Raw genomic sequence first — 24632 nt, 5'->3', positions numbered from 1 at the left:
TATATATATATATATATATATTATAGCTAGATAGATCATATTTTTATGTATATAGATATAAACATAAACTGAGAAAGAGAGAAAGAGAGAGAGAGAGAGAGATGTATATATATCTATATATTTATATGCACAGAACTCACTCCTAAACTAATTAACCGATTCTTAAATTTTGAACACATATGTTATGCGCAAGAGTGGGTAATGTAGGCTATATTTAATTGAATTTGTTTCATGTAAAGAGACAAAGAATGGGTGGAAGTCCTTCGTGAAAATATTGGTATCACCGGTTTTTGTGAAATTTTTGCAATGTGTAATAGATATTAATTACTGTATTTACGTTTCTTTTAATCATTCTAAATGTTTTTTAGGGTATAATATTTGCATTGGGAAAATTCAAATATGTCATTATCATCAGACACTAATCAAGTAAGATACCCTAGGTTTTAACTTTTTCTATAAGATTCTCTAAAAACTTAAATTTTGTATATTTTCCAGAATAAAAAAAAAAATGGAGTTTAATGAAAACTGGAATAATGGCTTAGTAGCATCTAATTTAAATTTTTATATTGATAAAGCCACAAAACTGGTGCAAAACTGTTCTGGTCAAGTAATTAATTTACATGTCCTGGAACCGATATTCTTCTAGTATATATATATATATATATATATATATATATATATATATATATATATATATATATATATATATATATATATTATACTAGCAGGCCGCCCCGCATTGCCCGAGTGTTTGTAGATGTGCATTGAGCCAGAAAAAAAAGGTGGTAGTAGGCAGGCAGGTTCGAACCTGTACTGCGAAAGAGGGAAAGAACAGGCAAAAAAACGTGGCATGTTTGCTGTTACGCCCATCACTAAACCAGAAGTGACATAGGCTAGACATTAAGGCTAGACAATCGAAAAGAGGGGATGACTTTCGAAAATATCGGCGAAAAAAGCGACCCCTCCCTGTAGAAAAGTCCCCAGTTGAAGGTGAAGGAATTAATGTTTTTAGCCAATTTTTCGATATTTGCCGTCCGAAGGGTCGAGTTTCAAAACGATACCGATCTCGGGAAAATCCGTCGCCTCTGTTGAAAATTTTATGCAGACATACAAACATCTATCCATCCATCGATACATGCATACATTTAAACACGCAGGCGAGATTTATATTATAGATTATATTGGACCCAATATATAGTAATGATTTAAAATGTTTAAAAACAAAATGACTCGTGTGCCACCACCGAGAATCAAAACGAAACGTTTCGTTTACGATTTACTTTTTCCTTTGACGTTAATGCCTGAACTAGGAAGACAGGTTTGCTGCAAGGCTAAAACTTAAAACATGAACCAATAGCTATTACGTTATGCATGCACATTCGTTCGACCTTCATCTGGCAAATTCCATTTTTTAAATGTTCACACTTGTGCACTGATTTTCCCCTGCTAAAACCCAAATATAAAGTTTTGCATGGGTTCGAATACCCTATATATTAAGTTTCATGTCTGTAGACCAAAAACTGACAGAGGAATTTGGTAGGCAATTTTTAAAAACAAATATATACACGCGTGCGTAAATATATATAGAAAGAATTTTGTGTTTACTATAACCTTTTTACGCAAATATTATGCAAGTATAAAATATGCAGAATATCTGCATGAATATAATTACACGTAATAGATGCTAATTCTATGAGAAAACCGAAAACACTAATTGGGAATTAATTAAAATGAATGTTTAAAACAATATGTAATTGGTTAGATATTTAGCAGATGAATGCAATTCCACGACCCATATATAACAAAATTGTATTTTCTTTTAAAATTAATAGAAAAAAAAGGTTTTTGATATAAATATCAATGCACACACACACAAAAAAAAATTATTGTAGATGTGTGTGTGTGTGTGTGTGTGTGTGTGTGTGTGTGTGTGTGCGCACGTGCGTTGACTGCTCCTGGTTGGTCGGGATGGCACAAGGATTGTTCTGTTCATCCAATTCGAATGAGGAGAAGATCTGTACTAAAAAAGGAGAGGAAAAAAAAAGCACCGGCTCAAGAGAGAGAGAGAGAGAGAGAGAGAGAGAGAGAGAGAGGAGGTCGAATTACAAACCGATTTGGGACGGGAAGAAGAAAAAAAGCACAAATAAGTCTTCGAAAAAAAAAAAACTTTAGCAGCACATTTTTATTCGTAGTCAGTCTTACTTTGAGGAAAAGAGTGAGAAGTCGGTCAGAATATTATATACTTTCTGAGGTTGACTGAAACATTACACACGCGACAAAATATTGTTTCATTCTGACCATCCATACATGAAAGTGTTGTCATTTTCGTTCGCTGAGAGGGAAAAAAGCCAACTTTTTAGTGGTGCGTGAAAGTTTATCCACTAACGATTTGTTACTCGTTGTTAAGAGGCGAAAAAGCAACACATTTTATTTGATTATTAACGATTTTCTTTCAAAAAAGAAAAAAAATCTGTGAATTTTTAATTGGCCACAAAAGAAAAAAAAAAAAAAAGAAAGAAATCCCTTCGTTCAGGTAAGCAGAAAAAAAACTATTTCCTTAATTACAATTTTTTCCTCCAATTCCTTTGATAATGTATTTCCCCACCTGTTCATTTTGATTTGCATTTTTTATGTGTGTGTGTGTGTGTGTGTGTGTGTGTGTTATTGATTACCTCACCTCCATTTTGCTAAACAAATCGATTTCAGTATACTAAAAATAAATTTTAAGAAATTTAAATCGGAAAAGGTAAATAAACAAATTTGCTATCGATTATTTTCGTAACAATTCGATTTCATCATATATTTTTTTGTAATCCAATCCATAACTAACAATTAATTTTAAAATCATTTTTAATCATAAAATATACTTACCTGACTGATCACAATAAAATTTAAAAAAAAAAAGAAAAAAAAAAAAAGAAAGTATATTGTGGAGTTTTAATGTGGGGAGGAGGAGGCCCAGGTTTCCGAAGGTACACTATTCTGGATATGGACAAAAATAAAAATTGTATCAGTTTAGAAGGATTTCTCCTTCACTGACTGAGGACAGAAAGATAGCGTTAGAACAGATATTACACTTTTGTTTCTCCGAATTCAAACTCAAGTAATTTCATTTTAAAGTCAATCAATTTTATTAAAAATGTCGGAATAGAGGCCGCGACTTTGTTTTGTTTGCAAATCTGCACATTACCGATAGCACAATTTTTGAATATGAAAATAACAAAATTCAAATTAAAATGATTTCCGTGAATTTTTCCTTCGTTGTTTGCATTACTTTCATTTTAGATTCTTGTTTTACAACTGGCCAAACTTAAGTGCAGCATTTTCGTAGAGCCTTTATTTACTTGCCTTTCAACGAGGGCAGTTAGTTAGATACTGGTTGGTTTTTATTAAAACTCACCTCCCCAAAAAGGGCACCGTGGATTGGGATAGAATAGAGGGATTTTCCTTAACTGAGGACAGAACAGATCCCAACCCGAAGTGTTCGTTTAACAAATAATTTAGGGATTTTAGTGACACTGCCTTCATTATAAGTGGCCAGTTTCCTGTTGTACGGTGCGGTGCCGGTGCATGGAAGCAAATTTTGCCAATTCCCACGTTTTGGGGACACGATTCCGGTAATTATGTAGTTTACGGACCATGCTATTTTTTAGATGAGATTCTTAAATTAAATTCAACTTTTACAGAATCTTTTGTTTATTAAATTTGTAGGTGAAAATACAGATTAATTGCAAAACCTTCCCCATGTTAAGAACGGGGTGCTAAATAATATCGTTATTATTTCATCATGGTCCGTATTTCTACATAAGTACTGATTATCGAAATTAAAAATTTGAAAATATTTATTTTCATGCATTGGGAGAGAGGTGGGAGCCACTTTACTCTTCCTGCTTTAATTGTTGAATAATTGTACACTCATTTTATAGTCGTTGCAATTGAAACCTCAAATTTGTGTGTCAAAAGCAGCGGAATCTATTTGGTTGTTCGATATTGTAAAGGTGTTCTGTCAACAATAAACCATGTGTTTGTTACTATTTTACAATGAAGAGATGAATATAGCCAAGTGACTAGCACCCGTCGATGCGCGAAAGAAAATTTTTGTTTAGCATTAAATTTATTTATTTTTATTTTTATTTTTTTTTGCTTATTAGCCAAAAAAATTAATCGTACTTTAAACGCGGTAATCGACAATTTCTTTTTAAAATATTTTTTTAAACTAAAACAAAAAGAACAACGCACTTTCTATTCTAAAGTCCTGCCTTTTTTTACCAACAAAAATATTTTTTTACTAAAAAAATTCCAAACTTTTTTAGAATAATAAAAACAAACACAACTAGAAATATTTTGGCAACATTTGGAATACCCTGCTCCTCCCCTGCCAAGCAAGCACTTGTCCTTTTTTACCCGTGTGAGTGACACTCGCGCACAACATTCTCTCAAATTCCACAAATTCTAACGCAAACTTCCCTTTTCTTTCAGGACACACAAAAAGTAAATAATCACGCTCGTTGCTTTTCCCCTGAAGATGATTATAAATCTACAATTTCAGATAAAAATGTAACACATGTTTCTAAAACGAATGAAGAGGTTAAATGCGTTTTATGAAGTTTTGTACAATCCGAAACAAACTTGTTTATTTCCTGATATTAATACCATATATTTATTCCAAAATTAACCTTTCTTTTCTTTTTTTCTTATTTTTGCTTTGACAAATGTAATATTGTTTTTGTGTGCTTGTTTATTGTTAGTATATTTTAGCAAGTAGTAGTTCCGTGTTTGATTTTTTGATCATAAAAATGTGACTTCTTGTGCTCCTCCTCCCCACGTTGCAAAAAAAAAAAAAGGTTCGTCGATTTCTCCTATAACTTGACACTATTAAAATAAAAATAGTAAACACTCTACCTTTCTTAAATGCCATTTCTTTTAAATTGACGGTGAAAACATTTAACAGGAAGTCATATATATATATATATATATAAGTAATATTTTTGAGATTTTCATTATTATTATTTTTTGTTTTTCATAGATTGAGCACTAGATGACAAAATTATAATAAACATTCCGGAGTAAAACAAACATTTTATAGACTTACTCACGAGGGCAGAGTTAGACTAATGTCGGTTTTTATTGTGAGGGAAGATCAGCCCCCCCCACCTACCCACACACACATAAATTCTGGATGGGACAAAAGTAAACTCGAGAAGGATTTCTTTTCCTTTGACTGAGAAAAAAACAGATATTAATCTTTAATCGGTTAAAACCATGTTCTGTATTCTTTTGTTGGCATTCTTCGCCAGCTGATCTGATATATATATATATATATATATATATATATATATATATATATATATATATATATATATGCCCTGGAAAAGTCCCTTCTAATTAATGTTTACCAGTTTTTGGCTGTTTTTTCAAAATAGATTTTTTAAACTGGTAAACAATCAGGAGTGACTTTTTCAGGGCATTCATATATATCAGATCAGATCAGCTGGTGAAGAATGTCAACAAAGAAGGACGGAACTTGATTTTCCCAACCCAAAGATTATATATTATGAAATTGGGTCCAACGAGTGGTGTTTATTGAAATATAAAATGTTAAAATAATTTTACTTTAGAAAATACAATTCAAGTTTTCATTTGTTTAAATAGAAATTTGATTTTAATAATTTTATTTGGGGACACTTACACTTCTTGATATTGTAATGTTTTCTTGTTTTTGTTTTTTTAGAATTTGGGTCTAAAAATCACTGCATTTTAGAGGAAAGGGTGGGTCCGATAAATCTTAGCTGAAAATGTGACACTTTTTATTTATTTATTATTTTAGAGGTCGAAAAACATTAAACAACAAAGCACAAAAAAAGTTTGATCTAAACACGTAAAAAATGTAAAAGAAAAAAGTTTGAACCTATGTCATAACCACACCTTATATTCCTGTTTTTTCTCTCTCTCTCTCTCTCTCTCTCTCTCTCTCTCTCTCTCTCTCTCTCTCTCTCTCTCTCTCTCTCTCACACACACACACATACATACATATATATATATATATATATATATATATATATATATATATATATATATATATATATTCTCAATTGAGATTGTTTGTTGATTCTTCGGTAAGACTGGAAGCTCAACTCAAAAATTTAAAGATACCAATGTGACCGATTCATCAGCTGATGCTTTTGTGACACATCTGTACTCATCCAGCATTACACAAAAGTTGTTTTTTTTTGTTTTTTTTACTTTCGTTCTTATTTTATCCTCCTTTAACTGTGCTGTTTTATTTATTTCTTATAGCAAATCATTTTTCATTTAATTATTGCAGTATCATTTTGTCCCGAAATGATTCAATCAGATTGTTATATTTTATAACTAATAACCAATGGTGTCAGTGTTGACGTCACATTTGTTGGTGACTGACTTAATACAAATCTTCGAAATCCCCTATTCTTTTTAGCAGAACATTAACATGACTGAATTAATTATTATGCATTCTGATAGATATGTTGTTAATAAAATAAGATTTAAAAAATTCACGACATTGCATTTTATTTCAATAAATTTTCAATTAATAGGAAATAAATTTTAATGAATGCATAAGTTACGTAATAGCGAGAAAACCACACACATTAATTTGTCTTATGGTGATTGTTATTGATTTTTTGAGATGATGCTGTTTTTATTGTTGTTGTTTTTTTTGTTTTTTTTTGTTGTTTTTTGTTTTTTGTCTTCGGTTAGAGGAGGATATATCCTTCTTGATTGGATAATTTTTAAAAACGTTGTCTAAAGCCAGAGTTCTTTTTTTTTTGGGGGGGGGGGAGTTGGATGTTACCCACGTTAAAAACCGACCTTGTTTCTAACTTAGCTATCATGGGGAGATACACAGGGTCCCTGAAACTATTTAAATATTATCGCACTGTAAAAATATTTAAAAAAAAAAAAAAAAAAAAAAAAAAAAAAAAAAACTTATTTTTGTATTGTGTTTATCTTTCTCCGCGCAAATGAACTTTCTTGAGATAAAAAAATAAAATAAAATTAGAGTTGAGAGCATATTTTCGAGGCGTTTTATTGAAAACGATGCATTTTTATTTTCATTTATTTTCAAATTTTTTTAAGACTAAAAAATGGCTACCAATTTGAATGCATAAGACAGAAATAAAAATAATCTACTTGTTTGCTTTTACTAGAACTTGAAATGTTCCTTTTCTACACAATAACAAGGCATTTATTTTTAACTTTTCTTTCAAGTTAAAAATTGTAAACAGTTGAACATTTTTTAACATTTTTTCTTAAGAAATTTAGCGCAATTTTTCTCCACGCGAGTAACGCCAGGTGAATACCGCCAGTATTTTTATACGAATCAATCAAAACTAGATTTCAGTTTTAGAAAAAAGAAATCTTTACATTTTAGCCAATGTTCAAGATTCATTTATTTATTAGAAACTTTGACATTTTACAAGACATTTTATAGTTTGAACCAAATTAAAAACTAATCATCTTCATTCTTCTCGCATAAGTTATCTTTTCACACTTCTACAATGCTTACTAGTGTCTGTAATGTTCCGTGCTGACAGTAAAGCCACCAGAGTTCAAACCATTTACAACAGGGTTAATCCATGTTACTTTCGGTTGACCTCTATTCATATCCGTCGAGGTGAGAGTTTCTTTTAGCGCAATACGCACTTGGGTATCTTCACTTAGTTTCATGAATCTTATGCAAACCTAATTACAATAAACAAATACTGTTCATATGTTTTTATATATAATTTGTCATTTGTTATTAAGCGTTCAAAATAATTTTGCAAAAACATCTTGATGACTTTAAACAATGCAGCATATCTTAACTTCGCATAGACATATGAAAAAAGCTTTGATATGACATTTAGTTGTGATACTTAAATTTTTCTTTTTTTACTTTTTCACCTCAAACTATTTGGGATCATATCTAGCAGGAGACTGTGGAGAGTTGAGCAGTGAGGTGTCTGTTAATATTACACTTCTGCAAGATAGTACAGTCAAGGAAGCCGGAAACAGGAAGAGTATAGAGTCCGAGAGAAGAAACTATTAGAGTAGTAGGCTTTACGACATCTATAGATCTCAAGAGTGGATGGGGTGTAATTTTGCTGCATGTGAGGTTAGTCGGGAGTTGGTATATACGTCAAGACTTCTCAAATTGAAAGTTTGATTCCACAACGCAATCCTCTGAATTTTCTTATTTTTTTCTTAGTATTTTTTAGAACAACATAATACGAATAGACTCATAAAAATTTTTTTAAAAAAGATTACAAGGCAAGCAAATTAAATAAAAGTTCGAAATTCAAATGATCATGATCACAAATCACAATAATACAATGGTAAAAATATAACATTTATTGAGAAAGATGTTTAAAGGTGTTTGAACGTGTCTATGCAAAGTTTTATTAGTATTTGAGTTTCTATGTTAGCGTAATGTGCTTCGTGCTCGTTTTGTGTACATGAAAGTTTCAATTAGTATGTGTGGGTTAATCAGAGATAACAGTTTAGCTGTGATTCTGAATTGCTTGTATGTTTGCATGCAAAGTGTGTCAATAAGGTTTAGATCAAGTGAATGATGCTGTTTGGTTTTCCTTTCATATGGCTGAATGATGTGTGCAATTCTGATGTATGCTTTTCACACACATGGTGTATATATATATATATATATATATATATATATATATATATATATATATATATATATATATATATATAATTATAAAACTCAAATCTCAAATGACCTTGTAATGAGTGTTGTAACACCACATCCGGTTTACGACTTCCGGTTGCGCATGTGTACATAAACATAAACCCATAACAGCGTAAACAAATAAACACAAATTGCTACTTTTGCAGAATTCGACCTGCGGACGGAAATATTAGCGTTATTATCTATAAATTATTATTTAACATGGGACGGGTGGGGATGTTTTGCAACTATTCTGTATTACAACTATACTGTCGCAATTTTCTTAAAAATAAATCAACTTTGGCCCGTTGACAACTATTAGAGCATTTTACAACGGCGATTTACCCACGTTCTTCCTTTTTAAATTTATTCTTTTTTTAATACATCTTTCTTAAAAACATTCATACATTTTCTTCTACACTACCAACATAAATAACCCCGAAAATGTTTTGTTTTTTTTACAAATAAATAATCAACACAATAAAACGTATTGTTTTACTGTGTACGTTTTCAGCATCCTAATTGTTTTTTTTTTTCGTGTTTAAATTATCCAAATAAACAATTGCTATTTTTATTTTTTACATCGTTCATTTCCACATTGCCTTAATTAGTTTTGACTTTATTATTAACATAAATTAAATATTGGACCCAATGGATCATGTATGTTTGTTTAAAATAAATGAAAAAAGTTACATTTTATTTTCATTTTCTATTTAAAAAGCCATTTTTAACATGGGGAGAGTGTTTTTAACTATTCTGTACTTTCAACAAACAATTTCATTTAAAAAAGATATATCAAAATTTGAATTTAACTTTAAGTATTATGGTATCTGTTCAGTGCACATTTATCTATAAGTATGGCAAACCACTTATAATTCAATGGCTGTAAGGTTTTTATTTTTAAAAATAAACAATTATAAGCAGAACGACTCATAGAAATCTATCTATATTCTTTTTTTATTTTAATATACTTTCATAGAAATGTTTCTGTTATGTCACAAAAACTATTTTGTATATATATATATATATATATATATATATATATATATATATATATATATATATATATATATATGTATATATATATATATATATATATATATATATATATATATCGGGTAGTATTCCTTTAACAGCGGATCTAGTTGAGATCAAAGTTATACAAATCATCTGTTGATAGGAAATGCATGAATTCTTTTGACGTGGACTCATGATTACTGATAAGACAATGCCAATATTTTTTCCCGATTCTGATACAATTACCAATTTCGATTCCGATTCTTTTCAAATTTCTAAATATTTAGTTATAGAGTTGATTTTATTTTTTTTATTTTTGGATTACTGTGAAACTCTGTGTAATGTGTGCATAGATTTTCACAAAACTGAAAGTGCCTTTGTGTGAGGAGGGGGGGGGGTAGACTACATGAATTGATCTTTTTATTCTTTCTCTAATCTTTTCCTTGCAATTAATTAAAAATAGTGATTTGATAAACACGGTGTGATATTTTCATCCATATTTTTCACTTGAGCAATTTTTCTTGTTTATCTACTTGTGCCATTTTTACTTGTGCCATTTGTTACTTATCATTTTTATTAAATACATAATATATAGATTTTAGTTTCACTGGTAGTTTTAAAACAATAAGTAATTATCCTGTTATCATTAGCACCAGCAATGGAAAATTAAGTTTTAAACAAAAAAAAAAAAATATTATTTGGGGGAATCGGAAACCAGGCAATTCTAATGCAGACTTCGAGCAATCGTCTCAACGCTAGTCATAGTACATCGATGACATGTTGGATGTTCAAAAGTTTTACTTTTGCGCTTAATATGTCCATTGGCTAATTGTTACAAAGGTGGTTCCTTTGCACATGGATATTTTAATTCTTGTTAATGTCGTCGGATTGATACACTTTGAATGCAGTTCTAAATTTATTCTCATATCCATTACTTATGAGATCAATTCTATTCGTCTATCGGCTCTTCTATCAGCGTAATATGTATGTGTTCAGCTCGTATTTGATACCAGCCACTATGTTGTCAAAAGATCTTCAAACTGCAGGGGAAGTGTACTTAATTGCTGTTGTTGTTTGTTGTCGTATTTGTCTTCTGTGAAATAACAACTGAAGTGAACTCATTCCGCCAAAAATGATAAACATTTTTCAAACGCATCAACTCATTGATAAAATCGCAACCTTTTTTATATAAGTATTTTTACATCACCAGTTTCTTCTCGGTTATTGTTTAATGAACTTTATTTTGAGATGTGATTGAAAACAATGTGTAGTGCCTTGTATAAGGATTAAACTCCCAGTCAACTTTGATGTTTTATACAATTTGATGCTTATAAAAAAGAAATCAGTAAAACAAATTTCTGTCGCACATGTTCATTTTTTGATTTTTTAAAACCTCATAACTAGTTTTACAGTTAAATAAAAATATGATCTTACGAGTTTTGTATGCAGTCCATTGCATTATTATTGTACTCTGCATTATCTTTCAAGCTGCACTTATTACATAGTAAAGTGCAGGTAAGGCAGTGCTATATCGTTGGGAACACCTCTCCAGATTCACAGCTCTTTCCAGCCATTAAAAGCTTTTGGTCACCCAATTCCCATCGAGTGTCGTCCACTGAACCTAGGATGCTTCTGAGCCAGGAGAGAGAGAGAGAGAGAGAGAGAGAGAGAGAGAGAGAGAGAGGGTGGCAACAAATACTCGTCTAGCTACAACAACTGTCAATAATTTCACTTACTATAAATGAAAACTCCATGAGCAAAGTTTCTTTCCTAGAATTTTCTGGCAGTAAAACTCAATACCACAGAACTGGTTTCAAGCTGATTATAACATGGTAGTTTTCAAGTTTAATGTAAATAAGTTCTTGTTGAGCCGTGGTCTTAAATAACCAAACCTTACTCAAGTTCTGCCATTACAATCATTAATCTATCCGCCACTCATTAACCCTAATCTTCGAGTGGCTCTTGGGCCTTGATAAGTGGTAATCTCTAGTACAAAAAAGAAGATTCTCACGTCAGTAGGATGGGAGGGGTATTCTTTATCCCAGTTTCATTGAATGGATTCACTCTTTCTTGCCAGGTGCAAAGAAAAACTTCATAAAATAACAATCCTCAGTAACTACAGTAAATCTTATTCCATTTTTATGTTATGCAGACGTGTTGTTGTGTTGCTGCGTGAGCCTTGTAAGAATGCACAAGGATAAAATAAAATGCAGGGGATAAAACAATAAAATATGATTGTATACGTAATATTTTATTAAGAGAAATGTTCTAGGATGTATGTTGTGTTATTATGAGAATGTGCAAATAAGTTCAATTGTCAATATAGATAGTATGTGTGTCTCTATGTTTCGTATGCTTGCTTGTCAAGTAGAAAGTTGTGCGCGTTATCAGCAGTAGTAATCATTTTTAGTGCTGCAAGCTTGTTGCTGCTGTGTGTAGTGGATTTTATGTAGATGATGCTGATAATTGTGGTTTTTCATAGCTGTTGTTTGTCGATGCTGATGATTGCATATGACGTTAGCATGACGGCATATATTAGTAATTTCTCTAACATTGGTTTAAGCCAAGATTAACACCATGTGTTTCGTTGATGGGAGAAGTAGTGTTTTACTTTGGCATGAAGGCTGGTTGTCTTGTAAGCTTGCCGGTGGCAATTCGATGAGCCATAAGTTTGTCTTGACTTTTATAAATGTGCACATGGACGGTTCGGAAATATTTTCCTTCCACACCTCACACACTGATTCGATACTGTTTGCCTAAATGCTTAAATCGTGCATGCAAACTTCATTTTATGTTCTGTTGTTGGGCTGATGTAAGATCTCAAATTGCACTCAGTCTTTACGTGTAAAAAAGTAATATTTTAAGTTTTTAGTGTAAACAAACAAGTAATTGGTTTTTATTTAAGATTTTTAAATATCACAAATTTTTAGACTGAAGGAGTTCGATTACCATCTTTAAAGACTAAAATCAATATTTAGTTTGACTGAATTAATTTCAATTGCTTTTTAAATAAATAATCAATTAATAGTAAATTTTTCAATTATTGTAGTCACATGAGAAAAAAACATGCGTAGACAAGTGCATATGTGAAATTATCATATAATTTTATTAAAATAAATATTAAGGAATAAGAGATATATAAATCCAATCTCAGCTGGAAGAACTGCATCACGTTTTGGTTACCCCCTCCCCTATCTTTTCTGTTTTTATGTTGTTTTTATTTATTTCTTTTACTGCACTTGACTTACTGTATAAACACACACGTGGAGAGCATCAGCCACTTCAGTTGGCATGTCTTCCCCCTCCCTTTTTTTATTCTAGATTTTCCTTTTCTCGTCTCTTTTTCTCTTTCTCTTTTTCTCATACTTTCTCTTTTGCTTCTTTTTCTATTTTCCTTTTCTTCTTTCTATCTTTCCTGTGGTTAAACAAAACTTGAGAAAGGAATCAGAAGAAAATTACTTTTGCGCCGACGATTTTGGTGAATTTTGATTCTTTCACCGAAAAATAAAAAATGAGTTACCTTAAAGCGATTATGTATAGTCTGCAAAAATCATTAATTTTGATTTTAAAGTAAGGGCACTTTCCTTTATAAATTTAACATAGAATGATCAACCATTTCGTGAAAAATTATTTCCCTTGTTTGAAATTACTTTTGCACAAATATATTTTAAATAGTTCTTCGGCTAAGATATGCCTATCCTCATACACACACTGAAAAACTGAAATTTTTAGATTATTGCTGGAAGATTAAACCCCAAACTATGAAATTATGAAATATTTTTTGTAATTCACAATGTCTTGTAACCCTCCCCTCATGGGGCTGACTGGCTAAAAGATTCAATATAGACCGTTAATATTAGCCAAAATGTTTAAATTTTCAGAAAATCAAATATATTTTTTTTAAATTTTGATTTATATAAAAAATAACATCTTGAATTTAAAAAAAAAAGTGTGTGTGTGTGTGTGTGTGTGTGTGTGTGTGTGTGTGTGTGTGTGTGTGTGTGTGTCCATCCTTATCTCTACTATTATATAAAAGGAACTTTGTGTATGTGTTCATTCCCTATGGACTTTGAAACGACTGGATCGATTTTTATGAAATTTCACAAAAATGTACTTTATGTATCTGGCAGTGTTCGTAGATAGTTTTTTATCGGAATGTTTTCTGGTAAGTATTGATAATCGATAATTAAAAAGATCCGATGAAAGAAGGAACAAAGTTAATATCTTATACACCCTAACATCATGCATTTGAGAGGAGTTTTTATTACAACACATGGAGAAAGAACCGGCATATAAAATCAACATTATTTTTTTATGACAGGTGTGTGTTCGAAATGAATGTTTCTGTTTAGAGCACAATTGAAGCATGATACTTGACTTGAAACTTTAATTCAAGCCATTATATATAAAAATAATTTTATAAAATCAACAGTAGATTCTCTGCAATGCAATGTAGACTACAATGTATTATGGAGTAAGTCACTGAGGGCAGATATGTGAAGCTTCCTCCTGGTGCACCGCGGTGGGTCCCTAATTAGAGCAGGCAATTAATCGATTTGATTGAAAAATGGGCGATTCCACCGATTTCAATGATGATAAAAATATGGTAGTGTGAAACATTCATTAATTCAATCTCGGGCAACGTCACGTCTTCCTGCTAGTTTATATTATGATCATTTTGTGATGACGTAAGGAGGATAAATAACAAAATTGTGTAACATGATTTTTGCGTCTATGAATCAACACAACACCCGGTAAAATGATATAAAATTACTGTTTCCAACCAATTTAGTACGTCTAGACTTAAAAATGAAATTGTATTTTTGGGAGCTAATCCAAATTTATTGGATGTTATAACGGACCAATGAATTAGAAAATGAATCTGTCGTAATTTGGCTGCTTGAACGCCGATCGCGCACAGATATACCTACTCATCCAGCAAGTGTGACCTTTCAAAGAAACCGCGTTGTCGTCACACCTTAATACACAAACCCGGACGCACGGATGAATGTATGATGTGTTCATTCCCTCTTCTGGTCAATCGTTAAAATTAACACATGTGATGGTCACATGACTGTCTTTCTCTATTTCCCTACGAACTTCTACGGATTTCTGTTCGACATTTTCCTTTCGCTACCATCCCTTTCAAAATGTAAGATTCAGACAGCCTAAGAAGATGAATATCTTACCCATGCCTCTCTCTCTCTATTCTATCCAATTTATTAGAGACACACGGACATTTTCTGGTGCCCCTTCCAGCAACCACATACACGAACACCTTTCTACTTCATACTCGGCTTTTCTTTCGCCGTGATCGTCAAATATACTTCATCATTCTTTTTATCACTTTTATTTCATTCAGCCTTCAAAAGATTCATTTCTTTTCAGTGTCTCATTTCTTCGACTCCGCATCTCTAAAGATGGAAATATGACCAGTTTCTTTTCGCGCAATGTGAACAGATAAACAATCATCAGTTACCCCAATATTGATGACGTCATCACTTATCAGAATCATTTTGTGATATGCCACTAATCATAATAAATGACGACTTTCTGGAATTTGCTTGACAAGGATGAGGACACATAGATTTTAGAAGGAGGTGAATTTCTTAGCCGAAAATTCTTTTAATGTTCGTTGAGGAATTTTTCTTTATTTTCTTTCTTTTTTTTCCTTCTTTAACGATAACTTGCTCCCTTGTCATTTTTTTTTTTTTTTTTTTTTACTGTTTCCCCTGTTTATTTCTCAACGTAAAACAAAGGGGGCGGGGGAGAAATCCGTTATCTTTTTTCACTTTCTTTCTTCAACGGTTTTGTCTGCGATTTTTAGGAAAATCTCGAGTTTCTTCTTCCCAACAAGTTGGAAAAAACACACAAGGAATCTGTCACCATGTACACTTTTCTTTTTCTTTCTTTTTTTTTACACAGATTAACTTTAAAAAATGTCCCTTCTCCATCACATTGTACAAATTTCGTTTCAAGCCCCCCCCCTCCATCCCCCGCCTGTCACAATATTGCATCTCAAATTATTTCTACTAACTGGGCCATTTCTGCACTGGTTCACTCATACCATCGTCCAAGACTATTTTTGTCTCCGATGTTAATTGCAAAGAATTCCGTTTGTTCTTAGACTTTTTCAAAATTGTTTCATTAATTTTTCAACAAGTTTTGCATGAAAACGAAATGACCTTGAAAGTCAAAAACTGTCATTGCTAGATTTTTCGAGAAAACTTGATTGTTTTTGTGAATGTTGTAAAAAGCTTTTGAAAAAAGAAGATGAAGTTCAGTGAATGGATTGCTCTTCCAAGATAAATGCAATTTTTTAAAGCTTCAGGTGAGATACTACACTTTAATCCTTGTCCGAAGACCAGATTTACATTTTATACTATTTATAAAAAGGTTGTGCTTGTGAGGTTTGTGTGAAGGAATTCCCAAAAGATTGCAGGCTGTCAAATTGCAAAAGGGCTGTGCTACTAAATATGAACTAGTTCATTGTGTTCCTGTTGTATTTGTGTTGCATTAATGTCCTAAAATTACATTTAAATAACAATTTTTCATTGTGCGGACTTTCTTTTTGCCTCCTCAATTTGAAGTTATTTTTTTAAATTGACGTGAACACTAAAATATTTCAATTAAAAGTCAAATATGAACTGGTAAATTTATAGAAGAATAAAAGGCGAATATATATATATGCTATTAAAGGCTTATGGTGTTTTTGAAGTTTGTCTGTTCATACATGAATAGAAACGTGTGATTGGTTGGCAAAAAAAGGAAATAGGCAGAGTACACATCACTAAGGCAGTAGTTTTTACATGTGTTACAGAGATGATGACCTGGTGGCGAGTGGAAATAGACTACATGCATTGTTAATATCCAAATTAGACTCTCGTGTAAGTCTAAAAGTTTGTTTTTGTTTTGTTTTTTAACTAATAACACGTTTTATAAATTTCAAAAAATTAGCATAACCATGTAATTTGTTGAAATAAGTTCTTTTGAAATGATGCATAACAGTTTAAAATGCTATTTCAACCTTAAGCATGACAGACGGACAAAAATCGAATTATTTAAATCCTTCTTAAAACTCATGAGTTATTCTAAACTAAATTTTGGGGACATATTCAAGGTGATTGTCACAATCGACGAAACTATTTTAATAAAGTTATGTTTTTAAAATATTAAGATTTATTAAAAGAGAAAATAAGCCTAACTAACCAACAAAAACAGGTAAAGCATGACCCTCTCTCTTCCTTTGGTCATCAGTTTGCGAATCATATAAACAATCGTTAAGCACAGCTTCTGGTGGATTTGAGGGCAGAAAAAACACTAAGTAAAGAATGCTTATATATTTGCAAGAAATTGTCATTTTAATGTTATGTTGAACAAAGCAATTCCCTCCTTACTACCCAATCTGTCCAAGTCAATTTTTCCATGTTTAAAAAAAAAAAAAAAGAAAAAAAAAAGAACTCCAGGGAAAAATTTGTGGGGAAAATTAATGAAACAATTTTTAAAAAGTCAAAAGATTAACGGAATAATGGAAAGTGATAGAAACATCAATGACTAAAAAGGTTTTTCCTAGATATGCGAGTGAAAAAAACAAATAAAAGGCCACATTGAATTACACAATTGTGGAGGAGTCTTCTTCTTCTCAGTATGTTGCCCAAAGATGAAAAGAGTCAATGGATCTCGGCTTCATCAGTTTCATTGAGGAATTGGGTCAAATCACTGGCCTTTTTTTTTCTTTTTTTTTTTTTTTCCAAATAGCAACGAATTCCACTGAGGTTAACTTGTTGGTGAGGGAATGTTTGCTTGTGTAATTGTAATAATCGAGGAAGAAATCACGATTTTGTCTCGAAAGTAGAGAAGCCATCAAAGATGTTTATATTAGAAAAGGGTGTATTTTGAAGCCAATACCATCTCCATTGACTGCTCTCTCTCTCTCTCTCTCTCTCTCTTTCTCTCTCTCTCTCTCACACACACACGTTCTCCCTCTCTCCGTGTCTCTCTGCTTCTTCTTTACCTCTCTCTTTCTTTACTTTTCTTTTTTTTCATCTCACTCTCTTTTGTTTGTCTATCTCCCTCCTCACTCCCCTTTCTCTTTCTCTTCATTGCTGCTCGTGTCTTTGCTCTCATCTTTTGGAATTAATGTTTGTTGGAATAGAATTTGGACAAAAGTAAAAGCAACATTTTTAAAATTTGAAATTTATTTCATCTGTTTTCTATAATCGAATAATGATTTGTTATCTATAATTGAATAATGATTTCCTCTTCCTTTGTTTTCCACCTTTTTGCTCCCAATGTTAAGCGGAGGCGGCTTGTTTGTTTGTTTGTTTGTTTGTTTTCTCACTATCTCCTTTTCCATTTATTTTTTTTTATTTTGCCTTCTAATTTCCTAAAAAAAATCAGTTTAGTTTTTCACTAACTTATTAAGTTTAAAATCATTTAAGATACCATTATTTATTTATTTATTTATTTTATTGTTGTTATTATTATTATCATTATTATTATCATTATTATTATTATTATTATTATTATTATTATTATTATTTATTTATTTATTTATTTATTTATTATTTTAAAAATATCTAAATTTATTTTATTAGTTTTTTGTTCAAAATCTTCCCAAAAGTTATGATTAATGGTTATTTGCATGAAACAAGTACTGATGATTCCAGGAAACCATCTACTTTGCTCGCTAGGAAGACTGAAAAATGCTTCACATTTTCAAAATTAGCAAACATCTCACAAAGATCTAAAAATTATTTAATATTCCCCCCTCCCGTCGCCAATTCAACAAAAAAGTGTGATAGTTGTTTATTACATGATTTTCAATTAATAGTGATCACGTGACAAACAGCTTCACTAACTCTAGCTAGTTTAAATTTTCTACATTGAGAAATTAAACAATAAGTAAAGGTAGTAGTTTTTGAAATTCTTTTTTGTGAGTCCAATTGCTCCTATAATTACAAGAATAATAGATATCTTCCTAAGATTCCAGTTTCTTTTATGTCATACATAAGACTTTGATATTCCGTTATCTTTTCCCTTTCAGCTCTGTTTAATTCAGCATCATAGTGAGTGTTTTGAGACAAGAACTTCGAAGATTGCTTTTTTTCTCCTTTTTCTCCCATATCACAGTGTCAAATTTAAAAGCTCTGTTTTCTAGATAGATAGCTGTAGGAATTGCATTGTCATAGCAGATGGTGTAGGACTTGTTTCTAACTGTCCTTTCTCGTATATGCTCCCACGACTTGATATTGAATTTTTTACAGATATTTACACACTCCATTGTGTTGCATTATATAGTAGCCATCCCCCAGCAGAACCTTACAATTGGACTTCAGGTGGCTCACATTCTACTTTTGTCTGGCAGAACCTGTACTTGTTGTCATTGCTGAGATCACTCATTTTTTAAAAAGTATTGCTCATCAAGCCTTGATCTTGGGCAGCCATTATAATCCTCTCTTGATCATAGCGGAGCGATCCTCTTTTTAGTTTTCCTTATCTTATAGTCCTGGATGAATTTACCCAGAAAATTCTTGGCACACTATTGGTTAGCCCATTGTTCCAGCTTTTTGCAATGGAACTTTTTGGTGTATTTTTGAGGACTCTTTTAGACATTTTTTTCGAATGTCTCCGTCAGTGTGCACTGAATGTTTGTACCAAAGACTAATGGGCAGAAATAGGCAGGGTAGATGATGGACCTGATTTCTGTAAAACATACTCATTTTTTTTCTTTGCTTTCTTTTCTTCTAAGGATAAATAATTCTTGTTATCGTTCGTCTTAAATCGGGCTTTACAAATTCGATTGAACGTGAAGATAAGAAAGAAAAACAAGAAATTATGAGAGATAACTGTTTTTGGACGACTTTTCAAAATGGATTCGGTTTTTACCGATTTATGGATAAACACCTTAGAATGGATTAAACTACTGTTCTTATAACAATTTGTTTACAAAAGAAGGAGATTTGCTTAAAAAAAAAGGGTTTATCGAATTTTGCTTAGAAAAATGATTTATTGATATGTGTCTTTGTATCTTTCTTCTTCCTACCCTACTTTCGAAACTTATCAACTACTCAAACTGTCTACCTTAACCGAGTCATGGGTATGAACTTAAACAACATTTGATTGTGAAGCCCCAATTTGGGAGGTTTGGGCGAGTGTGGAATCAATCCTCAGTTGAATTGTCTTCTGTTAAAATGCTTAGTATTTCCTTCTTTCTTGCAACTGTGCATAAATGAAAGAGAGGAAAGCAGAGGCAGAAATGTTTCAAAAGAAAGAAATTTTCCATATTTTACTGTTTAATTAAACTAAACCTAAATAAAATAAACAGATAAAAAAAAACTTTACTTTCTTAATTCATGAAGACAGATTCAATCGTTTAGTTTGTCTTGCAGCCATGATATCCTTTTAATTACGAAACCAGGAATACCCCTCCAGGGATTAGTATTAAAGGGGCCAAGGAAGTTTGGTTCGTTATTCTGGCAGACATCCTGAAGATTTTTAAATAATTTCTTAATTTTTTCCCTCAATTGTATTTAATTAAAAGTAAATTTAATTGACGTTTTCTTTTTACTTTGACCAATTTTCAGATCGTTTTACTCAAAAAGGTAGCTGTATCAAAAAAAGAAAATATTTTTTAATTTTCAGATTTTTAAGCTCGAATGTTTTAGGAATGAGAATAAACTTTGGAGTATTAGTTCATAAACCCATTTTTAGCTATACACTATACACACCCATTCCCGTATTTCTGTTTAATGCCGAATTTAGTCATTTTATCAAGTGTTTATGCTTCAGGTTCTTAATATATTCAAATATTTATTTTGTAAATTGTCTGCAAATAATAGATCCAGGTACTTCTACTTTAAGTGAATCTGGGAGTAATAGCTCGTAAGGGATGACTCTAACTCCCCCAAAACTCCCAAATTGAGGCGTCACCGTCGGATGTTGTTTAAATTTATACCTATGCTTCAATTAAGGTAGACAGTTTGAGTAGTTGATAGAGTTAAAAAGTAAGGTAGTAAGAAGAAGGTACAAAGACACATTTCGATATGGCTGTGAGAAAGTGAACACCTTGCCAAAGGGTGTCCAAATTTAGTGTTGTGCCTTATATTCCACATGTGAGATTTTATGAGAGGCAAGCAGTTTGAGGAAGGGAGCTATTAGAGTAGGAAATTTTGCAGCATTCAGGGACATTTTTGCCTCCCGACTCCCTCTTTCTCACAGAAGAGTCATTGCGAGTCTGTTTTTGCTCTATCGATACTTTTATGGTAGGTGTTCGACTGAGCTCCAATCTATGGTTCCTCTCTGGAAAACATTCACAACAAATCCTCGCCTAGCTGAAACAACTGCCAACAACTTTCCTCACTTCCTATCTGTGCCCAAAACTAAACGAAAATTCCATGAGCAGAGTTTCTTTCCTAGAGCTGTCAATCTGTAGAACTGAATACACTTTGTCTGCTTCCGGCTGACTATGACATGGTCGTCTTCAAGTCTAATATGAATAAATTCCTATAGAGTCATCCATTTAGATAATCTAGCCCTATCCAAGCTCCACCATGTCTGATCTTGTCTCACCATCTACCTAACACTTAACCCTCATCCCTGAGTAGCCTCTGGGCCTTTATAAGGGATGACCCATCAAGTAAAAAAGAAAGCATGTTTAAGTTTAATGAGTTAGGATATTTCGCTAAGTTTTGGAGCACATTCCATGGAAGTGTCTGGAAAACAAGCCTAAGAATACAACACTGTGGCGATGTAACAGGAGATAGACCTTGGCAGACAGTAGGGAACCTATTAGATTAGTGATTCTTTTTGGCACACTGTCCAAGATGAAGAAGCTATTGGTTGTTGCATCAATTCAGATATGGCAACAACGCTTTGTTTGAAATTAAAAAATTAAATCTCAATATTAAAAAAAGATTATAAATCCCAAATTTTGATAAGACTCTTGCATGTTTTCCGACTATCATTAAAAGACAAAGTTATCAAATATTTATGTTTTGGAATAATGGAAAAGCCGCTGAGCAGACAATTATTATGACATGGGTATTGTTTCCAGTGTCATAGCAAGAGGTAATTTGCTTAAGTTTGATATTTAATTAGCTTTTCTTGTTTAAAAACTTCCTTAATCGGCTGGTGTTTTTTATTTGTTTTTTTTTCTTTGTTTTTTTAATATCCTGTTGAAAAATAAACATGTTTCACTTGTGAATTCGATTGTTTTGTTTTGTTTTTTGTTCCCCTTCTTCCTTCTCTTCTTTTTCTCTTTCTTCTCTTCCTCTTGCGTGCTTCATAATTGCTTGAAATATTTTATTTTGTTTTTCACGTCTCTTTTAGAAGCATTGACCTGAGATGCTTCTGAACTAATCGAAACGCTTAGTGCACAAAACTAAAGTCAAATGGTATCATTAATTTGGGTTTACTACCTGGTCTGCTCCCGTGACATATAGCATGTTTATGGTAGCTGCCTTTCATCAGATGAATTTATTTGAATCAGTTCAATTATTTGGATTGTTTCAAAGGTGGGGAGGGCAATTTCCGATATTTTTTTTTTTTTTACTAATATTTAGAATTAAACAAAATCTTTAGTTGTTTCTTTTTTTTTCAGTTTTTTGTTTCCACGTTTTTTTGTTATTGTTTTGTTTTGTTTTTTGCTCCCCTCTTCTTTCTCTTCTTTTTCTCTTTCTTCTCTTCCTCTTTTTTCTCTTTCTTCTCTTTTTCTCTTCTGTCTCTTCTTTTCTGTGCTGCCTTTCCCTCTTTTTCTTCGTCTTCCCTCTCTTTTGTCTTTCTTTTTTCTCTCTTTCTCTTTTATTTTGAAATGTTCCATCCTTATAAAAGGCATTGCATTTTAATTGACATTTTGCAAGTTTATCTAACAAAATCTCAATCACAAAATCGTAAAAACATCATTTTATACTGTTTGTTGGATTTCGAAATGCTTTCGTTGAGATATCTTCCCCCTCCTCCATCCTATCCTGCCGTCCTCCACCGATGCTTATAAATTCAATTTACAATGGTATTCAATCTGATCTGAAATCTTTCTATGTTATATTCCCCTCTTTTGCCATAAATTAACCTTAATCCATAATTCATAGTTTCATCTCTACATTGATATGACGTTTGCTTGCATTTCCCCATTTAATACAATTTGACCAAGGAACAACAACACCACCACCACCACCACCACCACCACCACCATCTGACAACTTCTCATTAATTCATTGCTTATTTAATATTTATGTATTCTTCCAATTTTTTATGCTTATTATACAATAATTCTAAATGTCAACTGAACAATGGTCTTTTTTTTGGGGGTGGGGTCTATAAAAAGAAATGGTATTTTTTATGACAAACTTTTTTGTGCATGTAGAGATTTGTGAGTATTTGATGAATTGCTACTAAATTGGAACATAAATACTTGTATAATTTTGTTTCTGAACTTTTTTTTAATGAGGATTCATAATCTGTATTCTTTGGAGTATTTAGACTACTTGGATGTTGTTATGCTCACAACGTTTCAGTCAATGTAACCTCTAAGTTTCTTTGTGTGTATTTTGTTCAACTCAACAATCTTTATGTGGAACTCGAGAATCTGTATAGAATTTCAAACGAAACTATTTAATCCATGGGTGTAGCTTATTCTCAATCATGGGCTTGTGACACAATGAATAAAAGTGTTAAATAATAATCAGTTCTAAATGAAAATCTTCTGGAGGTTGAAGGTTCAATCATTAGTACTGGCAATACTAAGAATATAATTAAGATTTTTTATGGGAGTCAACATATATTAAGGCTGGAAGGTCACTCGAGGATAAGGGTTAATGAGGATAAATTGGTTAGTTAGAAAACAGCGTAATGGTCACTAATGGTGGAAATTGGGTAGAAATTTATTATTTAAGAGAATGGCTCGACAAGATTTCTACCAAATTTCAAATGATTATTTTCCGTATGAAAAAAATCTTTTAAAATTTCCTACATATAATTATAAAAGATCAATTTGTTAAATTTTATTTTTATAATAAATTTAGCATTGCATTTTATGTGTTTTTTCCTCGTCCATCAAGGCTACATTTAAGATATTTTCTTGCTAAATTTACTGATTGAAATGGTTAATATTATTTAGGAAATGTTTGAACATCTTTATAAGATTTTCTGTCTGGCAATTAGTTGGTCTGTCAAGGTTAGGTTTTGAAATAATCTTTTCTTTGGCCTGTTAAGGTTAGGGTTTGAAATAGTCTGTTCTTTGGCCTGTTAAGGTTAAGGTTTGAAATAGTTTTTTTCTTTGCTCTGTTAAGATTAGGGTTTGAAATAGTCTGTTCTTTGTCCTGTTAAGGTTAGGGTTTGAAATAGTCTGTTCTTTGACCTGTTAAGATTAGGGTTTGAAATAGTCTTTTCTTTGTCCTGTTAAGATTAGGGTTTGAAATAGTTTTTTCTTTGCTCTGTTAAGATTAGGGTTTGAAATAGTCTGTTCTTTGTCCTGTTAAGGTTAGGGTTTGAAATAGTCTGTTCTTTGGCCTGTTAAGGTTAGGGTTTGAAATAGTCTTTTCTTTGGCCTGTCAGGATTAGAATTTGAAATAGCATTTTGACTATTAAATTCGCAGATTGACCGGATGCATTTAAAAATATTCACGTTTATAAAGTTCCTATTTACTTGCCTCCCCACGAGGGCAGAGTTGGACACAAGATCAGTTTTTAATGTAGGGAAAATCCAGCTCCCCAAAAAGGAACAACACTCTAGAGAGGAACAAAAATAAAAATTGTCTTAGTCATGAAGGATTTCTCCTCCACTGACCGAGGACAAAAAAGATGAAATGTAGCATCAGAACAGATACTACACTATGATCTTGGCCCGAAGGTCAAGAAAGTTATTCTTTTTTTATAATCATTAAGTAATAACCGCCTGAAGTGTTGTCAAAAT

At 31.9% G+C, this 24632-nt stretch overlaps 1 protein-coding gene across 2 annotated transcripts in view; it reads left to right on the top strand.

Moving 5' to 3' along the window:
• Positions 1–1975: 1975 nt before the first annotated feature.
• Positions 1976–24632, top strand: part of LOC145249641 (hepatocyte growth factor receptor-like) — a 247124-nt gene continuing 224467 nt past the window's right edge. Inside the window, exon 1 of one of the 2 annotated variants that reach the window (XM_080111403.1) lies at positions 1976–2533. The gene's annotated coding sequence lies outside the window, so the exon portion shown is untranslated. The remainder of the gene's footprint in view (positions 2534–24632) is intronic. The other variant, XM_080111404.1, reaches the window with a different exon arrangement.

Source organism: Euprymna scolopes, chromosome 28, assembly GCF_053919585.1.
Source record: "Euprymna scolopes isolate OS-2025 chromosome 28, ASM5391958v1, whole genome shotgun sequence".
NCBI classification, from domain to species: domain Eukaryota; kingdom Metazoa; phylum Mollusca; class Cephalopoda; order Sepiida; family Sepiolidae; genus Euprymna; species Euprymna scolopes.
This window is presented reverse-complemented; position numbering and strand designations above follow the sequence as displayed.